This window comes from Scyliorhinus torazame, chromosome 9, assembly GCF_047496885.1.
Source record: "Scyliorhinus torazame isolate Kashiwa2021f chromosome 9, sScyTor2.1, whole genome shotgun sequence".
NCBI classification, from domain to species: domain Eukaryota; kingdom Metazoa; phylum Chordata; class Chondrichthyes; order Carcharhiniformes; family Scyliorhinidae; genus Scyliorhinus; species Scyliorhinus torazame.
Window position 1 is genome coordinate 92,061,525 of NC_092715.1, and position 23,607 is coordinate 92,085,131.

At 48.8% G+C, this 23,607-nt stretch overlaps 1 protein-coding gene across 1 annotated transcript in view; it reads left to right on the top strand.

Annotated features, from left to right (window-relative positions):
• The window catches only part of adgrv1 (adhesion G protein-coupled receptor V1), a 981,490-nt gene that overhangs the window by 709,245 nt on the left and 248,638 nt on the right, over positions 1–23,607 (top strand). The gene's annotated exons all lie outside the window — the stretch shown is intronic.

Sequence of the window (23,607 nt, forward strand, 5' to 3'; positions counted from 1 at the left end):
GAACCAACCTGCCTAACACATCACAGTCCTCTTTCATAGAATCATAAAATAGAATACCTACAGTGCAAAAAGAGCCCATTCAGCCCATTGAGTCTGCACCGCCCCTCCGAATGAGCACTCTATCTAGGCCCATTCCCCTACCCTATCCATGTACCACTGTAACACTAATTAACCTTTTAAATACTAAGGAAGAATTTAGCATGGTCAATCCACCTAACCTGCAATCTTTGGACTGTGGGAGGAAACAGAGCACCTGGAGGAAACGCATGCAGACACAGGAAGAATGTGCCAACTCCACACAGACAGTCACCCAAGGTCAGAATTGAACTCTGGGCCCCTGGTGCTGTGAAGCAGCAATGCTAACCACCATGCTGCCCCATTTCTTTTGTGAGGAGGCTATTTACACTGAAGCTGATTTTGCATTCTCGCTGTCCAAAGGGCGTCAGGTGGCGACCGGGCAAATGGAGTCATAACTCCTGTAGTTGGCAGCCTTGCTCCCGATTCTGTCTCTCTTGACTATTTTTGTAAATGATGGGCAGCGATATTCCACCATTTGGGAACTCCAAGAGCAGTGAATGCGCAGTGCAACCAGTCTTTCATTTTCAGTGGAGTTCCACTAATCTCTAATGTGCATTATGGTCTGAGGCTGGTGGAATCCTGTAGGAGCTTCCACACAATTTTGTCCAATGGATTGGAACGGCAGCAGTCGGGACCCTGCATGAACAGTGGAATGATGCAAGAAGAAAGAATCTACCGTGCAGCATGCCCACCTAATGTTAATGCAAGTAGAAACGGTCTTGTACCTTAATGAAAATAAATGATAGTAATAAGCACCAGCAAAGGATCTCGAGATGCTGGCAAATTATTTCCATGACTATTCCGATTCCTTTCACCAATGTTTAATAGATACTATAATATTACATGATGCCCCACTTCTTGGAATGCTTTCTAAGGATTTCCTCGGAGGGTCAGGTTAATGACTTTGTTTCGAATGCACAACTTGGCTCAGCCACTGTGTAGATCTATGTACTATTCTGCACCACATCTTATTATGCAGGGATGAAAGGTTTGTATGGAATTTTAATCAAGCAGAAAAAAATTTAGATGCCTTTGTGAGTTCCATGAAACCCAATTGTTTCAGCAGTGCTGTGCAAGGGGAGTTGGAACCCGAAGCAATGCAATGTGAGGGCAGTCTCACGTAGCTCCAGTTTCAGTTTGGTATAAATGGAGGCCTCAGAGCAGATCACCTGTTTGTCTACCAGGAATGATATACGTAAATTACTCCTCCAGCGTAAAAATACTGACCAGCCTGTACATTACCTACAGTGTCAACAAAAGCTCTCAATTAGCAATAATTTCCAAAAATTGCAGCAGCAGTACAATTATTCTTGCACATTCAGTAGAAAAAGCAATTGGTAGGAATATAAGATCTTTCTGAAGCTTAAAATGGTGACAGGAAGAATGAAATTAGGTCAAAACTAGTTTTGTACAGCAACTAGCCAGCAGAAACTTTCAAGGAATATTTGAAATATCATACATTCATTGAGATCATCCAGATTTTTGTCATTAAAACCAATAATTGTCAAAGATTTTGTTCTAAACCTCATCCAGCTGGGGATAATTGTCCCCTAGTGCTGATTGGGCTGTGAGCTAACCAGCACTACTATAGCAGGTCAGCTGCTGTAGCAGCTGACAGAAAGGAATGAGGTCCCTGAGGTGTGTAACCGGATCCTGTGTAAATACTGCTGTTATGCTGAATAAACGTCTTTCTTATGACCTCTTCGGATTCCCCTTTGTTGTTTACATAATTGGCGACAAGGATGAATTGGAGCTGTTGGCCGCCTTTCCTGAATTTCTTTTTAAGAGTTTGGACTGAGATACGTGCTTTTCATTGGCGCGAATTCCTTTTTAGAAACCTGTATTTAAGTGACAAGTGAATGCCGGGCCGAGAATTGATGCCGGCTTGTGGAGCACGTATGCTGGGAGAGTTCCAGGATCTGATGTATTTGGCAGTACTGGAGGCGACGTTGTCAGGGCGATTTCTGGATGATGGCCGCACAATGTTTTTGTTTGTTTTCCATTTGTGGCCCTTTCGTGATGCCGGCTTTCTGTGGCAGAATGGTTTACTGGGAAGTCCTTATTGGAGTTAGCCACTGCCCTTTTGGAATGTTGTTTGGATTTGTGAGTGCAGCATTGATTTTGCAAGACTGTTGCATGATGGTTGGGAGTACGAGAAGGACTACAGCAGTATTTTACATGAGTACTAATATTGTCGCATGGCTGCAAGCTTTGTGCCTACAGACACTGTTGGGGTGTGTGGACCCCTGTGCTTTTTGTTGTGTGATGTGCCTGTATAAATTCTGGGGCAACAGCTCCCTGTGTGTTCGGTGGGCTTATGTAATGCCACGGTGGGCAGAATTAGGTGTGGTTCCCGGCAGGAGGTTGATTCCCGCCAGATGGATCAACATGATCCAGATCGCAATCCACCCAAACTTAGAAATGTTTTTGGAGCCGGGGTGATTCACACTGTGGGATGTGAAGAAGCTGGCCTGGCTGGATTGTCAGAAATCAGGACACTCTTTTTAAAACACTGCAGTGCCCCTCCCCCCCCCCCCCCTATTTCTGGCAGGGCCCCCATCCCCGAAGTGAGTGACATCCACTATGGGCCTTCGAGCACCCTGGCAGTGGCAACTTGCCAGGTTGACACTGCTGGGGGGGGGGGGGGGCAGTGCCAAGTTGGCATTGCCAAGGTGCTGGGGGGAAGCACTTCGAGCATGTGGTCTTTCTAGAAAGGACTTCAGAACAGAAGAAACGCCAGCAGAAACAAATTGAGATTAGAAACAACACCTCTTTCTAGGAAGCACTTCAGGACAAAGAAAAAGTCTCTTAAAAGAAACTGCAGTTAGAAACATCACCTGTTCAGAAGAGAACGTACTCAAGAGTTAATGGACCATGGAGAGCTCTTAAAAACAAACAAAGCTAAACACTCCTTTGAAATAGCCTGGAGCTGCCAATCAAGAGCATTTAAAAGGTAATGGACTGTGACATTGAATGTAAGCACTGTAGTTAAAAGCTTTTAGGCTTCTCAGCAAGCCCAGACACTTGAAAAACTTAATGGGTAATGAAATTGAATGAGTAAATTAACTTCAACATTTTCCAACACATCAAAGGGAAAACCTTTACCGTCATCTGACAAATCATTGAGATTGACATGCTGGGAAAGACATTGAAGATGTGAAGGCTAGAGAGGGAAGAAAGGTGTATGAGGGGAAGAGTTGGGGTGGACAGGATAAAATTGTTTCCCGTGATGGACAATTCTAGGACCAGGGACATAGACTCAAGATAAGTGGCAGATGATGTAGAGGAGACTTGAGGAAGAACATTTTTATGCAGAGGGTAGTGGGAGTCTGGAATTTGCTGCCCACGTTGGTGGTGGAGGCAGAGACCCTAAAGTCTTTAAAATGTACCTTAATCTGCATCTTAAGTGTTCTAAGCTCCAGAGCTTTGGCCCAGGTGCAGGAAGGTGGGATTTGTAAGGTCACCTGGGTGTCCCCTGGCTGACATGGACAAGATGGGCCAAATGGCCTCCTTCTGTGCTGTAACTTTTCTACGATTTTATGCTGTGATAGATCATTGAAATTGGCATGCTGGGAGAGAGTTTAAAGGTTTTCAAGGCCATAGAGGGAAGACTTGCCACATGACCCCAAGTCAAGCCCCCCAGGCCCCCACTTCACCTGAAGGAACCCCCTTGGCACCCTGGATGTAAGTGTAGAGAGGATACACACCCCTTGCTCATCCTCTCAGTCCACAGTGCCTGGTCCCCACTTTTAAGGACCAGTACTGATTGGTGTCCATGTGACATCCAGCTGGGGGTGGAGCATCCTGGGAGGCTACAACATTCTACTTCAGTCTCTTGAATGAGATTTGAATGGATGCTAATGAGTTCTATTCAGGTTCTCACCATTTCTGGGCCTGAGCCTGATCTTGCCAGGGGAGTGGGCCAGGAGACCTGCAATGGGTTTGATGCCTGGCGAGAATCCCGCTTTACGCCTCACGCCTGATTCAGCGAGAATCCCAGCGAAGGCTAATGGCCCCGGACAATCACCCCAATGTCTTTACCAAAGTCAGGGACATCGTTACCTAGAGCCATCACTACTGCCTATGTGCCACAGTATTGTATCCATATTCCACAAGAAAGAAACTTGAGTTATTAAAAAAGGTTGAGAGTGGATGCAAATAAAGAGAAAAGCATATATAAGTGGTCCAGACTGAAGTATTCACTCAGTTGTTTTGTTCCTTGGTACAAGTGCGTCAAAAACCGTGACCAATATTACAGGCAATTTGCTCTTTTAATATTGGTTTGCATACCGGCAAGAAATGTATTCATCAAATTTCAGGATTTAATTACTGAGGTGGGCAAGTAACAATTGGTGCAAATAACATCCTCGAGATGTTTATGGGGACTTTGAAAGTTGTTTTAAACTTTGTTCCAAATTTCACCCATCAACAAGGTGTTTCTCAGAACTCTGAAAACTGACCAGGGAAATGCGTTTGAACAGCTGTACTGGTGGGTATTTAAGGGTATTTAAACTTCTTATTGAACCATCTGCATAAAACTTTACTTTTGCAGCTGGTTCACTTTGACAAATATATGGCAAAACGTTCTTGTGTCAGTATAGTTTTTTCAGCTTTGGAAGCTTGCGAACGAACAAGATTAGGATGATGTAGTGTTGGGTGTTCTGATGTACAGATGAACCAACACGGTTGTATTTGGTACAATGCTGTTTTATTTCAACTTGTTATTTACAGTTCTGTCTTGATACTTTGCACGTGTTGACTCCCTGTGTGTGATGTTAATCAGGTCCTGTCCTTGTCCTGGTCTCCAGATCTACTGGCCACCAGGTGTTGTGCTTCTTCTCTTATACTGTCTCTGTCCTTGTCTATGATTGGTTGTCGTGTTGTGTGTGCTGATTTGTCTGTTGGTGTGTCTATCATGATGTGTGTGTTTGAATATCATGACATCCCCCCTTTTTTTTACAAAATTATGTGCCTACGTGGTTATAAATACGAATGTGTCGTGAGTGTGTGTGCGTGATATTTACAGCAGGTGCATGTGGCGTAAGTATATACATGGGGCGATGTCAGGTGTGTCATGCTAACGAGGTTGTACCATAACAAAACAGGAAGACGAAAAACTTTGAAGTGTGGTCCGGTAAAATGATATCTGGAATGATAAAACAGTAACATGTTACAATACAATAGTGTTTCAACTTTAACGTGTGAACAGTCTCATAAGTCCAATCTAGTAGGTGTGCGACGAATTCGGGTTGACCGTCTCAAAGGCGGGTCGAGAACCACCGGCTGAGGTGCGAGCGTGGCCACGGGTGGCGATGGAAGGGGCATGATCTGTGGCAGCTCCATGAAGTCATCCTCGGGAACCAGTGGAGGACCCGGCGTGTGTGCACTGTTCGGTTGCGAGCTTGGAAGGCGGCGAAGGGCTCGCCGATTGCGGCGACGCACTGATCCATCCGGCATGCGTACCAGGAACGAGCGGAGAGCCACACATCGGAGAACTTCAGCAGGTGCTGACCAGCCACCATTTGGCAGATGAATGCGGACTTTATCCCCGGAGGACAGGGGGGGAAGATCAGTCGCCCTTATATCGTACAGACTCTTCTGGCGATCACGCTGCAGTTGCATCTTGTGCAGTACCTTAGCATGGTCCGTTGTTGGTGTCAGGATGGAAGGCACAGTTGTCCTGAGGGTGCGACCCATCAGTAGCTGTGCTGGCGAGAGACCCGTGGCTAGCGGGGCCGATCGATAGGCCAGCAGGGCGAGGTAAAAGTCCGATCCGGCAGCAGCAGCCTTGCAAAGGAGCCGCTTGGCAATGTGAACGCCCTTTTCCGCCTTTCCATTTGACTGTGGATGTAGAGGGCTGGATGTTACGTGTGTGAAACCATATGATGCGGCAAAGGACGACCATTCACGGCTGGCGAAACAGGGCCCATTGTTCGACATGACAGTCATCGGAATGCCGTGGCGAGCAAAGGTGGCCTTGCAGGCCCTGATGACTGCAGACGACGTCAGATCGTGTAGGGGTATGACTTCTGGGTAATTGGAGAAGTAGTCTATGATGATAATATAGTCCATGCCAAGCGCGTGAAATAGGTCGACACCCACCTTCGCCCAGGGGGACGTCACCAGCTCGTGGGGCAGAAGCGTCTCAGGAGGTTGCGCCGGCTGAAACCTCTGGCAGGTTGTGCAATTGAGTACCATGTTGGCAATATCGTCATTAATGCCCGGCCAATATACCGCCTCTCGGGCCCTCCGTCTGCACTTCTCGACTCCCAAGTGGCCTTCGTGTATTTGATTGAGAATCATCTGGCGCATACTGTGCGGAATGACGATCCTGTCTAGCTTCAGAAGGATCCCATCAATGGTGGTTAGGTCATCTCGCACATTATAGAACTGCGGGCACTGCCCTTTGAGCCAACCTTCCGTCATGTGGCGCATCGCTCGCTGTAGAAAGGGGTCGGCCGCTGTCTCTGTGCGTATGCGGGCCAGACTGGAGTCGTTAGCCGGCAGATTTGCCGCTGTCAAAGCCACGTGTGCCTCAACTTGACATACGAACCCCTCCGCATCTGGTGGTGTACTCACTGCTCGGGATAGGGTAGCCGCCACCATGAGGTCCTTCCCTGGAGTGTAGATCAGTTGGAAATCATACCTCCTGAGTTTAAGTAAGATGCGCTGGAGGCGAGGGGTCATGTCGTTCAGGTCCTTGTTTATTATGTTGACCAGGGGGCGGTGGTCAGTTTCGACCGTGAATCATGGAAGACCATATACATAATCGTGGAACTTGTCCAAACCAGTTAGCAAGCCCAGGCATTCTTTTTCGATTTGCGCGTAGCGCTGTTCCGTAGGGGTCATGGCCCGTGATGCATAGGCAACCGGGGCCCAAGACGACGTGTTATCTTTCTGCAGGAGCACTGCTCCAATACCAGATTGGCTGGCATCAGTTGAGATTTTGGTGGGACGAGACGTGTCGAAGAACGCCAACACTGGTGCCGTGGCAAGTTTGTGTTTGAGCTTCTCCCATTCCAGCTGGTGTGTATGTTGCCACTGGAACTCTGTAGATTTCTTTACGAGATGGCGCAGAGCCGTCGTGTGGGAAGCAAGGTTGGGAATGAATTTCCAGAGGAAGTTGACCATGCCCAGGAATCGTAGTACAGCTTTCTCGTCGGCCGGCCGCGGCATGGCTGTGATGGCGCTTACCTTGTCCGCATCGGGACGGACCCCTGATTGGGAGATGTGGTCCCCCAGGAACTTCAATTCGGTCTGGCTAAAGGCACACTTGGCGCGGTTGAGGCGCAGGCCATTGTTTCGTATGCGGGCGAAAACGCGTTGGAGACGATGTATGTGCTCCTGCGGAGTGGTGGACCAGATGATGATATCGTCCACATATACGCGTACCCCTTCGATGCCTTCCATCATCTGCTCCATTATACTGTGGAAGACCTCGGATGCCGAGATGATGCCAATTGGCATCCGGTTGTAGCAGAATCTGCCGAAAGGGGTGTTAAAAGTACATAGCTTTCGGCTTGATGGGTCCAGTTGGATCTGCCAAAATCCTTTGGAAGCATCCAGTTTGGTGAATATTTTGGCTTGGGCCATTTCACTGGCGATTTCCTCTCGTTTAGGTATGGGATAGTGTTCCCGCATAATGTTATTATTTAGGTCTTTAGGGTCTATACAGATGTGGAGCTCGCCAGAGGGCTTCTTGACACACGCCATGGAGCTGACCCATGGCGTGGGCTCGGACCCTGGATAGGACCCCTTGGCCCTGGAGATCCTGCAGCTGCAACTAGAAGCGTTCTTTAAGTGGCGCAGGAACCCTGCGAGGTGCGTGAACGACCGGGATGGCGTCCGGTTTGAGGCGAATTTTGTATGTGTATGGCAGTGTCCCCATGCCTTCAAATATCTCCTGGTTGTGAGCAAGGAGGGATTGGAGATTTGCGTTGAAGTCAGCATCCAGGAAGTCGGATGTGTCGTCTGGAGAGAGAGACATAATTCGCTGTACAAGGTGAAGAGCCTTACATGCCTGTGCGCCCAGTAAGGAATCTTTCGATGAGCCAACAATTTCAAAGGGGCGTGTGGCCGTGTGCGTTTTGTGTGTCACCTGGAGCTGGCAAGATCCCATGGCCGGGATGACGTTCCCGTTATAGTCAACCATCTTGCACCGGGATGGCTGGATAGGTGGTTTGACCTTCACGGCATGGAATGCTGAATACGCTATGAGGTTGGCGGATGCGCCAGTGTCCAGGCGGAAAGTGATCTGCGATTGGTTGACCGTCAGGGTGGCACTCCATTCATCAGCCGGATTGATGGTGTTGACCCTGTTCACATCAATGACTGAAACCCGGAAGGCATCTTGGTCATCTGTGTCATTTGGCTGGATGTCCTGATGTACAGGCAGGACGGTCATGACGTGTCTGCGAGGTTGTCGGAGATGTGTAGGATCCATCGGTTGAACCGCTCGACAGTAGGCAGCGTAGTGGCCCATCTTGCCACATCATAGGCATTGTCGTTTTGTAGCAGGACATTGCCCCTTTAAATGTACAGCTCCACAGTTGCCGCACGTCATGACGTCACGGTGTTCGTTATGCCACTGCGCATGCGCAGTTTGGTCTTGCATCGGGCGCGCCTGCGCAGTGCGTCCCTCGATGTTGCCGTTGGTTTTGGCGCGCACAAGCGCGGGAGACCGCGAAAAGCGCGGGAAACGGCCGCCCTCGTCCGGGCCGCGGGCCGGGAGATAATCAATTGCCTGGATGCGTTCGGCCTCGTGGGCAGCCTGGCTTGCCGATTCGACGGTTAGGGACCCCCTCCGTGCCGATTCGGTCGCCTGAAATTGGGCAAAACGGCTGGTTGCATTTTCATGGAGGACACAAGCTTCCACCGCAGACGCTAAGGTCAGGCCTTTAATTTTAAGAAGCTGCTGGCGTAGGCCACTGGTGACAACGGCAAAAACAATCTGGTCCCGGATCATGGACTCTGAGGTGGTGCCATAACCGCAGGACTGCGCGAGTATGCGGAGGTACGTCAGAAAGGGTTGAAAGAGCTCATCCTTACCTTGCAGGCGTTGCTGAAAGATATACCTTTCAAAACTTTCATTCACTTCAACGTTAAAGTGCTGGTCTAGCTTGAGGAGGACCGTGTCATACTTGGATTGGTTCTCGCCTTCCGCGAACACCTGTGAGTTGAATACATCGATGGTGTGCTGACCTGCGGTGGTGAGGAGCATCGCAATCTTTGTTTCGTCCGAGGCACTCTGTTTCTCGCTGGCTCGCATGTGCAGTTCAAATCGCTGCTTGAAAAGCTTCCAATTGGTGCCAAGGTTCCCAGCGACTTGCAACGGCTGCGGTTTGTTGGTGATGTCCATATCTCAGGATTGCAGGTTTGCCGGCAGGTATTGATCCACTCCTGTACCATGTAGTGTTGGGTGTTCTGATGTACAGATGAACCAACACGGTTGTATTTGGTACAACGCTGTTTTATTTCAACTTGTTATTTACAGTTCTGTCTTGATACTCTGCACGTGGTGACTCCCTGTGTGTGATGTTAATCAGGTCCTGTCCTTGTCCTGGTCTCCAGATCTACTGGCCACCAGGTGTCGTGTTTCTTCTCTTATACTGTCTCTGTCCTTGTCTATGATTGGTTGTCGTGTTGTGTGTGCTGATTTGTCTGTTGGTGTGTCTATCATGATCTGTGTGTTTGAATATCATGACAGATGGGAGGCACTTTGGAAACGTCAAACAGTGCATTAGAAGAAGCCCATCACCATCCATAGCAATAATAACCTCCTGTGATGGGATCAAGTTGCACAGGAGTGAGTAGCACATGGAAAAGATGCAGTGAAAGCAGGTGCCTGGGAGAGGAAACGTGAGAGTGACTGTCCTTTGACTGAGTCTGGCATTAAGGAGCACAAGAAAGTAGAAATCAATGGAAATCAGATGGAAAACTTTCTACTGGTTGGAGTTATAGCACAAAGGAAAATGTCTGTTGTTATTGCTGGAGTTCGTCATTGTCCTAGGCCCAATCATCTTCCGCTGCTGCTTCGATGACCTTTCCTCAATCATAAGATCAGAAGGGGGGATGTTCACTGATGATTGCAGTGTTTAGTTCCATTTGCAACGCCTTTAGATCCAGCAAGACCTGAACAACAATCAGGCTTTGATGACATTTGTCCTACACAAATGCCAGACAATAATCGTCTCCAACAGGGGAGAATCTAAACATCTCACCTTGATGTTCAATGGCATTACCATTGCTGAATTCCATAGATTGCCAGTGACCTGAAACTTAACTGAACCGGTCACTTAAATGCTGTGACAACAAGAGCATGTCTTGGGAATAAGACACCTAGTATCACACCTCCTGATCCCCAAAGCCTGCCTACCATCTACAAGGCAAGGCAGGAATTTGATGGGAGTACAGCCCACTTGCCTGGATGAGCGTGGCTCCAATGACACTCATGTTCAACACCATTCCGGATCAAGCAGCCTGGTTCATTGGCACCTCATCTACCACCTTAAAGATGCACCACTAGCGCATTCTGAATATTTACCATCTACATGGTACACTGCAGAAGCTCACCAAGGCTCCTCCAACAGCACTTTCCAAACTTACAACCTCTATCAAGCAGAATGATAAGGGCAGTAGGGGCATGAAAATACCACCACCATCATCTATGAGTCACGGAGCATGACTTGAAACTATGCGTGCAATTCTACCCCCTACCCCCACTATTCCTGGGGAATAGCAGGAGAACCCCTAAACGGGGATCGCGCCAGGTACTGAATGGAAGGCAATGCCTTCAGCCTACAGCACTCGATGCAATCTCGTTCGCTGGGCATGAACCAGATGAGCATATTTAAATGAGTCTTTAAATTCATTTGAACATGCTGAGCCCATTCGAAGCCAGAGTCTCTCGGCTCCCAGGATTCTCTGCCCACCTTGGTGCAGCCTGAGGCCAGAGGGAATCACTATTCATTTCCAAACGCAGAAACCAGTCATGGTGGCCACGCTGAAGGGTTTGGAGGCCATTGGAGCCTCTGGGTGTTCGGGGACACGGCACTGTCCCCCAGCACCATGCAGTGCCAGGTTGGCACTGCCAGTGAAATGCTGGATGCCAAGGCGCAGGGACTGAGGGGTCATTCCCTTGAAAGAGGGGGGAATGATGGGGAGAGGTGCTGTTAGGAGTTGGCGCTGAAAGGGGATAAATGGGAGTGGGGCCTTAAAGGGGCGCCCTCGGTGACCCCATAGCAGGGTATCACTCAGTTGGGAAAGGGGGGGGGAATGCCCTGATGCCGGCATGAGTGATTCGAGGAGGGGGGCGTGGGGGGTGAGGGGGGGAGGGGAGAATCACACTCAGGCTGGTGGATGGGGGAGGACAGGTGGTAGCATGCACAACATAAAGGTCCACATCCCCTTTGAAGGAAGAGCCATGGACCTCGCAGGTGAGGCAGAGAAGTGACTGTGGCTGACATGGAGTTCCGTATATGCCCAAGACGTCTGTCCCCAATGCAACTTTATCCAGACATCCTATCACAAGTGACTCTTTCATCTCCCACAGCCCTGTCCTCCCCAGGAGCTGACCCCATACCCTTTGTCTTCCATTATCCCCATCAGACGAGGCCAGGCCGTATGGGGTCATAAACCCCCTCCAGACTCTCAGGACATCCTGGAGCAGACCTCTGGGGAAGACACCAACTTCACGGCACTACTTTCACCAGCACCATCCACTATCACCTTAGTGGGACATGTTAGCGGTCAGGCTCCTGGGTCACACTCTGGTCAGCACCACACATGTGCTGCAGCACATCAGATGGAGGCAGGGTCTCACGAGGAAGTGACCGGTCGGAGGGCTGCCTGATCCCAGGGAACAACCACCCCAAGACAGATGTTATGCCTCTGAAAAGGTTATCCCATCACTGATGCAGATTCAGAGCCACATTTGGAGGAGATGTCAGCAACATTCCAGCGCTGCAAGTACAGCTGACGGAGTCCAATCGCCTGTGCGGGAGATGCTGCGGACAATGTGTGGCACCCAGGCAACACTGAAAGGGTGGAAGCTGCGGTGGAAGGCCTGGGGTAAGATGTGAGAGCCACGTGTCAGGGCGTCCAATGCTGGGGTCACACTTTGCTAGCCATGGCTGAGGCACAGGACAAGAAGGCCCAGCCACAGATGGGCATATCCCAGGCGCAGATGGACATTGCTCTGGCCCTCCAGAACTTGGTCCACTCACAAAGGGTCATGGCTGAGGGCATCAAGAGCATTGACCGCACACTGAATGATCTTAATCAGTCACAGAGAGACATGACGCAGTCACAGAGGGACATGGCCAAAGTGATGAGGGACATGTCCCAATCACAGAGCACCATGACTGAGGATATCGACACCGTGGTTTAGATTAGGGGGGGGGGGGGCTTCGAGGGCTGACTCGAGATGTCCTCCTCAGGATCGGGGTGGCTTGGCTCTGACCGCCATTGTTGCAGTATGCAGTTTAAATGCACTTCTTTGGTGCTATTTACAAAATCCTGCCTGCTCACACTGCTGACTACTCACTGTGTTCAGTGAATGCCCAGAGAGCCCCTGGTCATTCTGGGCACTCACCCTGGCCGCCCCACTGGAAACCCTCATTCCCCAGATGTACCATCAATGGGATAAATGTGGCCAAGTTCATTCAGTTTCCCCCTCTGTGTTGGGGCTCCTCAGAAACGCTGTCCCACTGCACAGGAAGCAGGGATTTAGCAGAGCTCACTCAACCAAAGGACTTCTGCATCATGGCCTTTGGAATCCTACATGGTTCTCTGCCCCTCTCAGGGTAGATGCCGCTCCAATGACCCCTACCCCTCAGGATCACCGGCTGACATCTCTTAGTGAGGCTGGCAGTGCTGACTGCTACCGACTTTTAGGCACTGTTCAGGTGGGCGGACTTGAGTCTGTTTTCATCGTGGGGAAGAGGGTGTCCTCCTCTCCTCACTGGCATGGTGCAGTGAGTCCACCCGGCGGGGGTTGTCCTTCTCTGAGCCACCTTCGTGGCTGCACTGTGTGTGGTAAATGGAGCACTTAAAAACAGTTCCACTGTGCCGGGAATTGCTTTCAATTCACACTGTCAGAGTGCTGGCACATTTGCATGTCCTGACTTGCTTACCAAATAGCGGCCGCAACGGAAACGTGAATCACACTCTCTTCATTCCCGGCGGGATCCCTTAGCCTCCCAAAAGGAGAATTGAAGCCACAGTGATTTTTAGGGACAATCACCCCCATGTCATCACTCCATTACTGTCTCCGGGTCAAACCCTGGAACTAACTGCAGATGGACTGCAGCGGTTCAGGAACATGGCTCAAGGACAATTGGGGAATGGCAATAAATTCCGGTCTTGCCAACAACTCCCACATCCCATGAATTAATAAAACGAAATAAACATGAAAAATAGTCTACTGTGTATCATTTGGAATAACATTTTCATGGGATGTAATCATTGTATAAAATAGTAACTCTCTTTATTGTGTATTCATAGTTTATGACAAATCACTGTAAACTTGCCTTTGGTAAACATTTGTCCATATTATTCCGCTGTTTTGAAAACAGATTTACAAACTATGATGTCCTATAATTTTTAATATATATGATTAAAGGATAAATTTAGTAGCATTAGTCCAAGTTAAACTTAAATGCCAAATATTGCTGCTCACAGTGCCCGATTTGTGGATGCTATTCCAGCAACTAAGGCACAATATGGTGGGCAGGAGATACGTATGCACTTCTGGCTAGAAAAAGGCCAGGCCTATATTGATAAAGGCAAGACATATGCATCCTATGTCCACAACTAAAAGAGGTGTTGGGCCCTTTGCTTATATTAACACTTATTTAAGACCCCCTCACCAAATTTGGAAAGCAAGCTCAGGAATTGTTTGTGAAGACCAATGATTAAGTTAAGTAACTTACCTGAACGGGGAGTCATGAAGAGTGGGATGCTCCATTTAAGCCCACATTAAATGAATCAGTCACTGCTGCTCACACTTAGATTATAGCTACTTGTGTCCACAATCAGCGCCACCCCATGCACTCCCCATCATCCACAAGCCCAATATCCCTTCTCCTACTCCCAGGAGACTAAGACCCCTAATTCCTGGAACCAAGATCCTTAGACCCCAATTCTAGGGCACCAGCTCCCTGACCACCCACCTTTGGATCCCCAAACCCAGTCCCACACTCTTTAGCTCCGCAATTCCAGATTTGTGATCCAACATCTAACCCTAACCCTAGGCCAACCCAAGGCTCTGGTCCTATAACTGATTCCCTTAACTATTTACCTGAGGACGCTTTGGGCCTCACCATTCAGGGGCAGGGAAGACACCGCATCATTCCCCTGTCACCCAGTCTGAATTTCTGGACTGTGGTAATTATAAATCTATTTTTGAAAACAAAAAATTACAAGCTACAAAGTATAATGTTACATTTCAAAATGGGACAATCACTGTGCAGGTTTGTAATTTTTTTTCCTTTCATGTATATGTGTTTTAAATTTATAATTATTGAAGAATTTCAGTAGGTCAGCGGGAAGCACTCGGCACACATTTTATTTTCAATTGAATAAAAGAGAAATTGCAAACCATCTATCAACACTTTATTTTTTTCAAAGACGTCTTAGCTTTTAGCATTTCGCTTTCATGCAATGTGCCTGAAAATATTTTACAGTAAACTTGTTCCAAAGGTGACTTTAAATTAAAAATATTGACAAATCACAATACACTTCTCAATTTGTACCTTTGTTTGGATAATTTCCCTGAATCTGTGATTCACTTTTGAAGCATGAACATTACTGGGTCAATCATAAAAGGTAGAATAACATCATCTTCACCATCTAGGCAGTGAGATGGAAGAGTGGATTGCCCACCCTGTGACAAACTTGCAATATTTTCCAAAAGTTGAAATCAGTGGAATAGAAATTAGGCCAGTTCTGCCCAAATTAGGCTGGTGATCCATATTCTTCCAGATTAGTGCACGAGTACTTGAAAATGAAAATAACCCCAATAAATTTACAAATTCATACTCCCAATGCACAGCCTCAATTGGGAGGTTATATTGAGAATCCAAACATGAGGGTCAGTGAGGCCTGCAACACTTTCCATATATTCATTCTGTAAGAGCACAAATTTTAAAAATTTGCTCAGAATTACCAAACCAATTTTGTGTGTGCCAATTCTTCATCTTATCTGAAGGTGGCCAATGATACGGGGTAGCTTGATAAAGTGGATTAAAAATAGGAGACAGAGGGTGATGACAGACGGTTGCTTTAGTGACTAGAAGCCAGTGTCTAGTAGCGTGTAACAGGGATGTGTGCTGGGTCCACTATTGTTAGTCATTTATACAAATTACACTACATGGGGGAGGGTGGGGGGGTAGGTATGTAGGATCAGCAAGTTTGCGGGTGACACAAAGATTGACCGGGTAGTTAACAGTGAGAACAAAGAACAAAGAACAAAGAAATGTACAGCACAGGAACAGGCCCTTCGGCCCTCCAAGCCCGTGCCGACCATACTGCCCGACTAAACTACAATCTTCTACACTTCCTGGGTCCGTATCCTTCTATTCCCATCCTATTCATATATTTGTCAAGATGCCCCTTAAATGTCCCTATCGTCCCTGCCTCCACTACCTCCTCCGGTAGTGAGTTCCAGGCACCCACTACCCTCTGCGTAAAAAACTTGCCTCGTACATCTACTCTAAACCTTGCCCCTCTCACCTTAAACCTATGCCCCCTAGTAATTGACCCCTCTACCCTGGGGAAAAGCCTGAGGTTGAGTGTCTTGGGTTGCAGGAAGATATAGACGGGATTTGTCAATATTTTTCATTTAAAGTCACCTTTGGAACAAGTTTACTGTAAAATATTTTCAGGCACATTGCATGAAAGCGAAGTTATGCTAAAAGCTAAGACGTCTTTGAAAAAAATAGTGTTGATAGATGGTTTGAAATTTCTCTTTTATTCAATTGAAATGGGCAGAAAAGTGTGAGGTGATACACTTTGGAAGAAGTAATGTGACAAGTATTCAATGAATGGCATGACACTGGGAAGCTCCGAGGAACAAAGGGACCTTGGCGTGTTTGTCCATCGATCTCTGAAGGCGGGAGTACAGGTTAATAGGGTAGTGAAAAAGGCATATGGGACACTTGCCTTTATTAATCGTGGCATAGATTACAAAAGCACGGAGGTCATGTTGCAGTTGTATAGAACGTTGGTGAGGCCACAGCTGAAGTACTGTGTTCAATTCTAGTCGCCACATTATGGGAAGGATGTGATTGTACTGAAGGGGGTGCAGAAGCGATTCACCAGGCTAATGCCTGGGCTGGAACTTTTAAGCTATGAAGAGAGGCTGGGTAGGCTTGGGTTGTTTTCACTGGAGCAGAGAAGATTTGAGGAGTGACCTGATTGAGGTGTACAAGATTATGAGGGGAGTGGATAGGGAGCAACTGTTCCCTTGGTTGAAGGGTCAGTCATGAGGGGACACACGTTCAAGGTCAAAGCAGGAGGTTTCGGGGGGATTTGAGGAAAAACATTTTTACCCAGAGGGTGGTGATGGTCTGGAATGCGCACAGCCTGGGAGGGTGGAAGAGGCGGGCTGCCTCACATTCTTTTAAAAGTACCTTGGTGAGTGATGCACGATCAATCACTACTGAAGCAAGATTGTAGTCCAATTGAAGGCTTTAATTAACAAGTAGTTACCCCAGCAGCTCCGGTACAGAATGACTGCTGTGGGTGAAACACAGGCTCTTATGCTCCGCCTGCTGGGCGGAACCAGCAGGCAGGTTCCACCACTCATACTACAGTATAAGGTACATCCCACCTAGAATATAGCCTACTACAGTGAGCACTTGGCACGTCGAAACATTCAAGGCTATGGGCCAGGTGCTGGCAAATGGGATTAGGTTAGCCGGTCAGGTGTTTTTCATGAGTTGGTGCAGAATCAATGGCCTGAAGGGTCTCTTCTGTGCTGTATTATTCTGTGATTTATATGATTCTTACTTATAATGTCGCTGTACCAGAGTGCATCTTTTTTCTAAGCAATCACAGTTCTGTCAAATGCTAATTTCTCCAGAAAACAGTTTTTTTTTAATTGAGCCACCGGGAATGCAGTGCAATTTGTACTGGACCACATCTATTGTCTTAGCACATGTCAAAACATTTTTGTTGATGGTGCGATGGTATGACGTTCTGCCAGACAGCTGGATGTGATTTTTGTCATAATATCACAATGATCTAACAGCCTTTTTCGGTGCGATGACATGATTGATAAAAACATATTTTGTTGCATCTGAATATTTAGCAAAGGTTTTCCAAACAACTTTCTTCTGGAGTTTCTGTAGGAGTTCTTCCAATCTCCTGGCATAACTTTGGTAGAAGATTAACTGAACCCCAGGGAAATGGTGCAGCAGCCCAATCTACAAGGCATGCCGAGCAGGGATCAGTGCACCCCAACATAAATTCATGTTTAATGATTGCCTCTTTAAGTCCTGACCTGATTTTATTGCCTTCACTGCAAGGACTGGAGAAATATGTTTGCTATTTTTCCTTTTTTCTAAAATAAAACACAATACAATAAGTACACCAGATCTTTAAAAAATGAGGTATTCATGCTGTGACCAAATAATATCAACTGAATATTTAATCTTTGGTGAATTGTGTGTTTTCCATTGCATTGTTTATGCTGTTCAGTACTGGCTGTGAGCAGAAGCTGATACAGAAAGGATGCTTTAATCTACAGTTCTGCTCAAACTGGTGATATCCAGTTCAGACTGGTGCCAGGCATGGGGGAGGGGAGGTTTCGAGCACATTGCTCAACTTCAACAAACCAGTTCATCCTGCATTCCAATATTCAGTGTTATGTTGTAAAAGAACAAGTAAAAATATCCAGTAACCAAGACAAAGGGGGAGAAATTCAACTGATTGGTTACCCACTATGCAGCTGAAAAGCAGATACCCAACAGTTGATAATTAGCTGGATGGCTACCTTGTCCGCCTCATTAGATGCCCATAGCCTACATGATGATGTAGTCACGTGGTTTTGTACTTTGTGAACCTGGTTACATGTAAAAAGCTGCTTTGCTGGAGAAATCAGAATTCTAACTCGTGGGACATTTTGAGATTTGACTTACCAGTTAGCTGCGGAAGCATGCCATCTGTGTGGAGTTGGTTGGCAGATAGGGCCTGTTGGAGGTGAGCAGGTCCCTGGGGTAAGGATGAGAACAGACTGCAGGATGTTTGTGGTGCCAGGAATAACCCCACACAAATCATTTTTAAAAAAAACTTACCTCCCCATGCAGGACCGCTCGTGGTCCTTTTAAGGATCGCCCATTTGGTAACTGAACACATTGTAAATATTAGGACAATCATGCACGGTTCCTACTCAGTTCATTTGCACAATGAAGTTAGAATCAGGGTCCTTGCGTTTTGATGCTCGATCAATAACTCCAGAAGCGAGATTGGAGACAATTGAAGGCTTTATTATACTAGATGTTTCCCCCTGCAGCGCAGGTACAAAAGGCAGCTGCTGGGGCGACACGGGCTCTTATATTCCGCCTTACTGGGCGGAACCAGCAGGCAGGCTTAACCAATGAAAACGGTACCTTCTACACCAATGGTCTTACAGCATTACAGTGGACCGTAATACCTCTAATACCGATTGCCACATTCACCCCCTGTTAAAAAAAGAGTCCGGCGGGGGTAGTGGCCTCGCATTACACAGTGGTAGAGGTTAAGGTTATGGAGGTACCTGGTATACATCAGTACAGTGGTTTTGCCTCGTTACATCGCAACTATTACAAAATTTATTTACAGTTCAGAATTAAGCAATTAGTCGATCGGGGGCACTGGTCGTCCTCTGCGATCGTCGTAGCTTCGGTGGTGATGCAGGCGCCGGCTCGGGCATCTGTGGCTCCGGGAGCTTGGCTTTGGCTTCTTCGGCAGCTTCATCACCCCTAGACGGGACCGGTGGGAGGACCAATCCACCTGGGAAGGGGGCGGCTGTGGGGTGCACCGGTGGGAGGGAGGGTGGGATTGGTGGTGAGGGTGTGTGTGGGGATCCAGTGGGCGCCAGGTCCCGTAGGGAGACCGTATCCTGTCGGCCGCCGGGGTACGCCACGTAGGCGTACTGAGGGTTAGCATGGAGCAGATGGACCCTCTCGACCAATGGGTCCGACTTGTGCGCCCGCACGTGTTTGCGGAGCAGGATGGGTCCAGGAGCTGCCAGCCAGGTTGGGAGCGAGGTCCCGGAGAAGGACTTCCTAGGGAAGACAAGGAGACGTCCGTGAGGTGTTTGGTTGGTCGTGGTACACAGCAGTGACCGGATGGAGTGGAGGGCATCCGGGAGGACCGCCTGCCAGCGGGAGACTGGGAGATTCCTGGACCGTAGGGCCAGTTGGACGGTCTTCCAGACCGTTCCGTTCTTCCTCTCTACCTGTCCATTTCCTCGGGGGTTGTAACTGGTCGGCCTGCTCGAGGCAGTGCCCTTGCTGAGCAGGAATTTACGCAGTTCGTCGCTCATAAAAGAGGACCCCCTATCGCTGTGTATGTAGGCGGGGAAACTGAACAACATAAAGATACTGTGGAGGGCTTTTATGACGGTGGCTGCGGTCATGTCGGGGCAGGGAATGGCGAATGGGAACCCAGGGTACTCGTCAATCATGTTCAGGAAGTACGTGTTGCGGTCGGTGGAGGGGAGGGGCCTTTTGAAGTCCATACTGAGGCGCTCAAAAGGACGGGAAGCCTTTATCAGGTGCGCTTTCTCTGGACTGTAGAAGTGCTGCTTGCACTCCGCGCAGATATGGCAGTTCCTGGTGGCTGTCCTGACCTCCTCGATGTAGGGCAGGTTGGATGTCTTAATGAAATGGAAGAATCGAGTGAGCCCCCGGTGGCAGAGATCCTCGTGGAGGGCTCGGAGGCGGTCCACTTGTGCGTTGGCACATGTGCCGTGGGATAGGGCATCAGGAGGCTCGTTTAGCTTCCCGGGACGATATAAGATCTGTAGTTGTAGGTGGAGAGTTCGATCCTCCACCGTAAGATCTTGTCGTTCTTTATCTTGCTCCGCTGTGCATTATCGAACATGAAGGCAACCGACCGTTGGTCAGTGAGGAGAGTGAATCTCCTGCCAGCCAGGTAATGCCTCCAATGCCGCACAGCTTCTACTATGGCCTTAGCCTCCTTTTCAACTGAGGAATGGCGGATTTCTGAAGCGTGGAGGGTGCGTGAGAAGAAGGCAACGGGTCTGCCCGCTTAGTTGAGGGTGGCCGCCAGAGCTACATCGGACTCTCGACTTGGATGGGGAGGGACTCGTCGATGGTGTGCATCGTGGCCTTTGCGATGTCCGCTTTGATGTGGCTGAAGGCCTGGCGGGCCTCTGTCAACAGGAGAAAAACCGTGGATCGGATCAGCGGTCAACCATTCGGTCCATCTCTTGTTGGAAGACCGAGTCTCCATTAGTGACACCGAAGGGAACCCTTAGGAAGTGGTAGAGCCGCCCATCTGCTTCGAAAGCAGTGTATTTGCCGTCGCTAGGGCGGATGGGGAGCTGGTGGTAGGTGGACTTTAGATCCACCGTGGAAAAGACCTTATATTGTGCGATCCTGTTGGCCAGATCAAATATGCGGGGGAGAGGGTACGCGTCAAGCTGCGTATACCTGTTGATGGTCTGGCTATAATCGATGACCATCCTATGCTTCTCCCCGGTCTTTACAACCACTACTTGAGCTCTCCAGGGACTGTTGCTAGCCTCAATGACAGCTTCCCTCAGTAATCACTGGATCTCCGACCTAATAAAGGTCCGGTCCTGGGCACTGTACCGTCTGCTCCTGGTAGCAATGGGTTTGCAATCCGGGGTGAGGTTCGCAAACAGGGAAGGCGGATTGATCTTGAGGGTCGCGAGGCTGCAGACAGTGAGGGGGGTATAGGGCCACCAAATTTAAAGGTTAAGCTTTGGAGGTTGCATTGAAAATCTAACCCTAGGAATGTGGCAGCGCAGAAGTGGGGGAGGACGTAGAGCCGGTAATTTTTAAACTCCCTTCCCTGGACTGTGAGGTTCGCTATGCAAAATCCCTTGATCTCCACTGAATGAGACCCGGAGGCGAAGGAGATTTTTTGGTTAACTGGGTGAACGGGGAGAGAACAGCGCCTTCCCATGTTGGGGTGTATGAAGCTCTCCGTGCTCCCAGAGTCGATCAGACAGGATGTTTCATGCCCATTGATGAGCACGGTCGTTGTTGCAGTCGAGAGTGTTCGGGGCCGAGACTGGTCCAGGGTCACTGAGGCTACTTGGGGCAGCAGTTGGATGTTCTCCTCGGGCGGTGTGTGGTCATCCAAGTCGGGGTCTTGAGAGTCCAGCCAAGGTGGCGGCACCCACTGGTCGCACATGGCTGGGGGTGCACAAGATGGCGGTGCCCATCCATCACACGTGGTGTCCGAGAGACAAGATGGCGCTGCCCGGAGGCCACACACGACCCTGAAGGAGGAAGATGCCGGCGCCCGCTGGCCGCATGTGGCCCGTGGAGAGGGTTGTGGTGGCAGTCCCGATTCGCCTCCGGAGACCGCAACGACCGCCTGGGCCTGGCATACCGCCACGAAGTGGCCCTTTTTGCCGCATCCTTTGCAGAGAGATGGGTGGGCTGGACAGCGCTGTCGGGGGTGCTTGGCTTGCCCGCAAAAATAGCAGCGGGGTCCCCCGGGGTTCCCTGACAGTCTCGCAGCACAAGCCGGTCGGGGCGTAAGCGCGGGCGTTTCGGGAGGCCACATCCAGGGAGCTAGCAAGGGCCCGTGCCTCCTTGAGGCCTAGTGTCTCTTTCTCCAGCAATCGCTGGCGGTTTGGGGAGAACAAAGAACAAAGAACAAAGAAATGTACAGCACAGGAACAGGCCCTTCGGCCCTCCAAGCCCGTGCCGACCATACTGCCCGACTAAACTATAATCTTCTACACTTCCTGGGTCCGTATCCTTCTATCCCCATCCTATTCATATATTTGTCAAGATGCCCCTTAAATGTCCCTATCGTCCCTGCTTCCACTACCTCCTCCGGTAGCGAGTTCCAGGTACCCACTACCCTCTGCGTAAAAAACCTGCCTCGTACATCTACTCTAAACCTTGCCCCTCTCACCTTAAACCTATGCCCCCTAGTAATTGACCCCTCTACCCTGGGGAAAAGCCTCTGACTATCCACTCTGTCTATGCCCCTCATAATTTTGTATACCTCTATCAGGTCGCCCCTCAACCTCCTTCGTTCCAGTGAGAACAAACCGAGTTTATTCAATCGCTCCTCATAGCTTATGCCCTCCATACCAGGCAACATTCTGGTAAATCTCTTCTGCACCCTCTCTAAAGCCTCCACATCCTTCTGGTAGTGTGGCGACCAGAATTGAACACTATACTCCAAGTGTGGCCTAACTAAGGTTCTATACAGCTGCAACATGACTTGCCAATTCTTATACTTAATGCCCCAGCCAATGACGGCAAGCATGCTGTATGTCTTCTTGACTACCTTCTCCACCTGTGTTGCCCCTTTCAATGACCTGTGGACCTGTACTCCTAGATCTCTTTGACTTTCAATACTCTTGAGGGTTCTACCATTCACTGTATATTCCCTACCTGCATTAGCCCTTCCAAAATGCATTACCTCACATTTGTCCGGATTAAACTCCATCTGCCATCTCTCCGCCCAAGTCTCCAGACAATCTAAATCCTGCTGTATCCTCAGACAGTCCTCATCGCTATCCGCAATTCCACCAACCTTTGTGTCGTCTGCAAACTTACTAATCAGACCAGTTACATTTTCCTCCAAATCATTTATATATACTACAAAGAGCAAAGGTCCCAGCACTGATCCCTGTGGAACACCACTGGTCACAGCCCTCCAATTAGAAAAGCATCCCTCCATTGCTACCCTCTGCCTTCTATGGCCTAGCCAGTTCTGTATCCACCTTGCCAGTTCACCCCTGATCCCGTGTGACTTCACCTTTTGTACTAGTCTACCATGAGGGACCTTGTCAAAGGCCTTACTGAAGTCCATATAGACAACATCTACTGCCCTACCTGCATCAATCATCTTAGTGACCTCCTCGAAAAACTCTATCAAGTTAGTGAGACACGACCTCCCCTTCACAAAACCGTGCTGCCTCTCACTAATACGTCCATTTGCTTCCAAATGGGAGTAGATCCTGTCTCTAAGAATTCTCTCCAGTAATTTCCCTACCACTGAAGTAAGGCTCACCGGCCTGTAGTTCCCGCGATTATCCTTGCTACCCTTCTTAAACAGAGGAACAACATTGGCTATTCTCCAGTCCTCCGGGACATCCCCTGAAGACAGCGAGGATCCAAAGATTTCTGTCAAGGCCTCAGCAATTTCCTCTCCAGCCTCCTTCAGTATTCTGGGGTAGATCCCATCAGGCCCTGGGGACTTATCTACCTTAATATTTTTTAAGACACCCAACACCTCGTCTTTTTGGATCACAATGTGACCCAGGCTATCTACACCCCCTTCTCCAGACTTAACATCTACCAATTC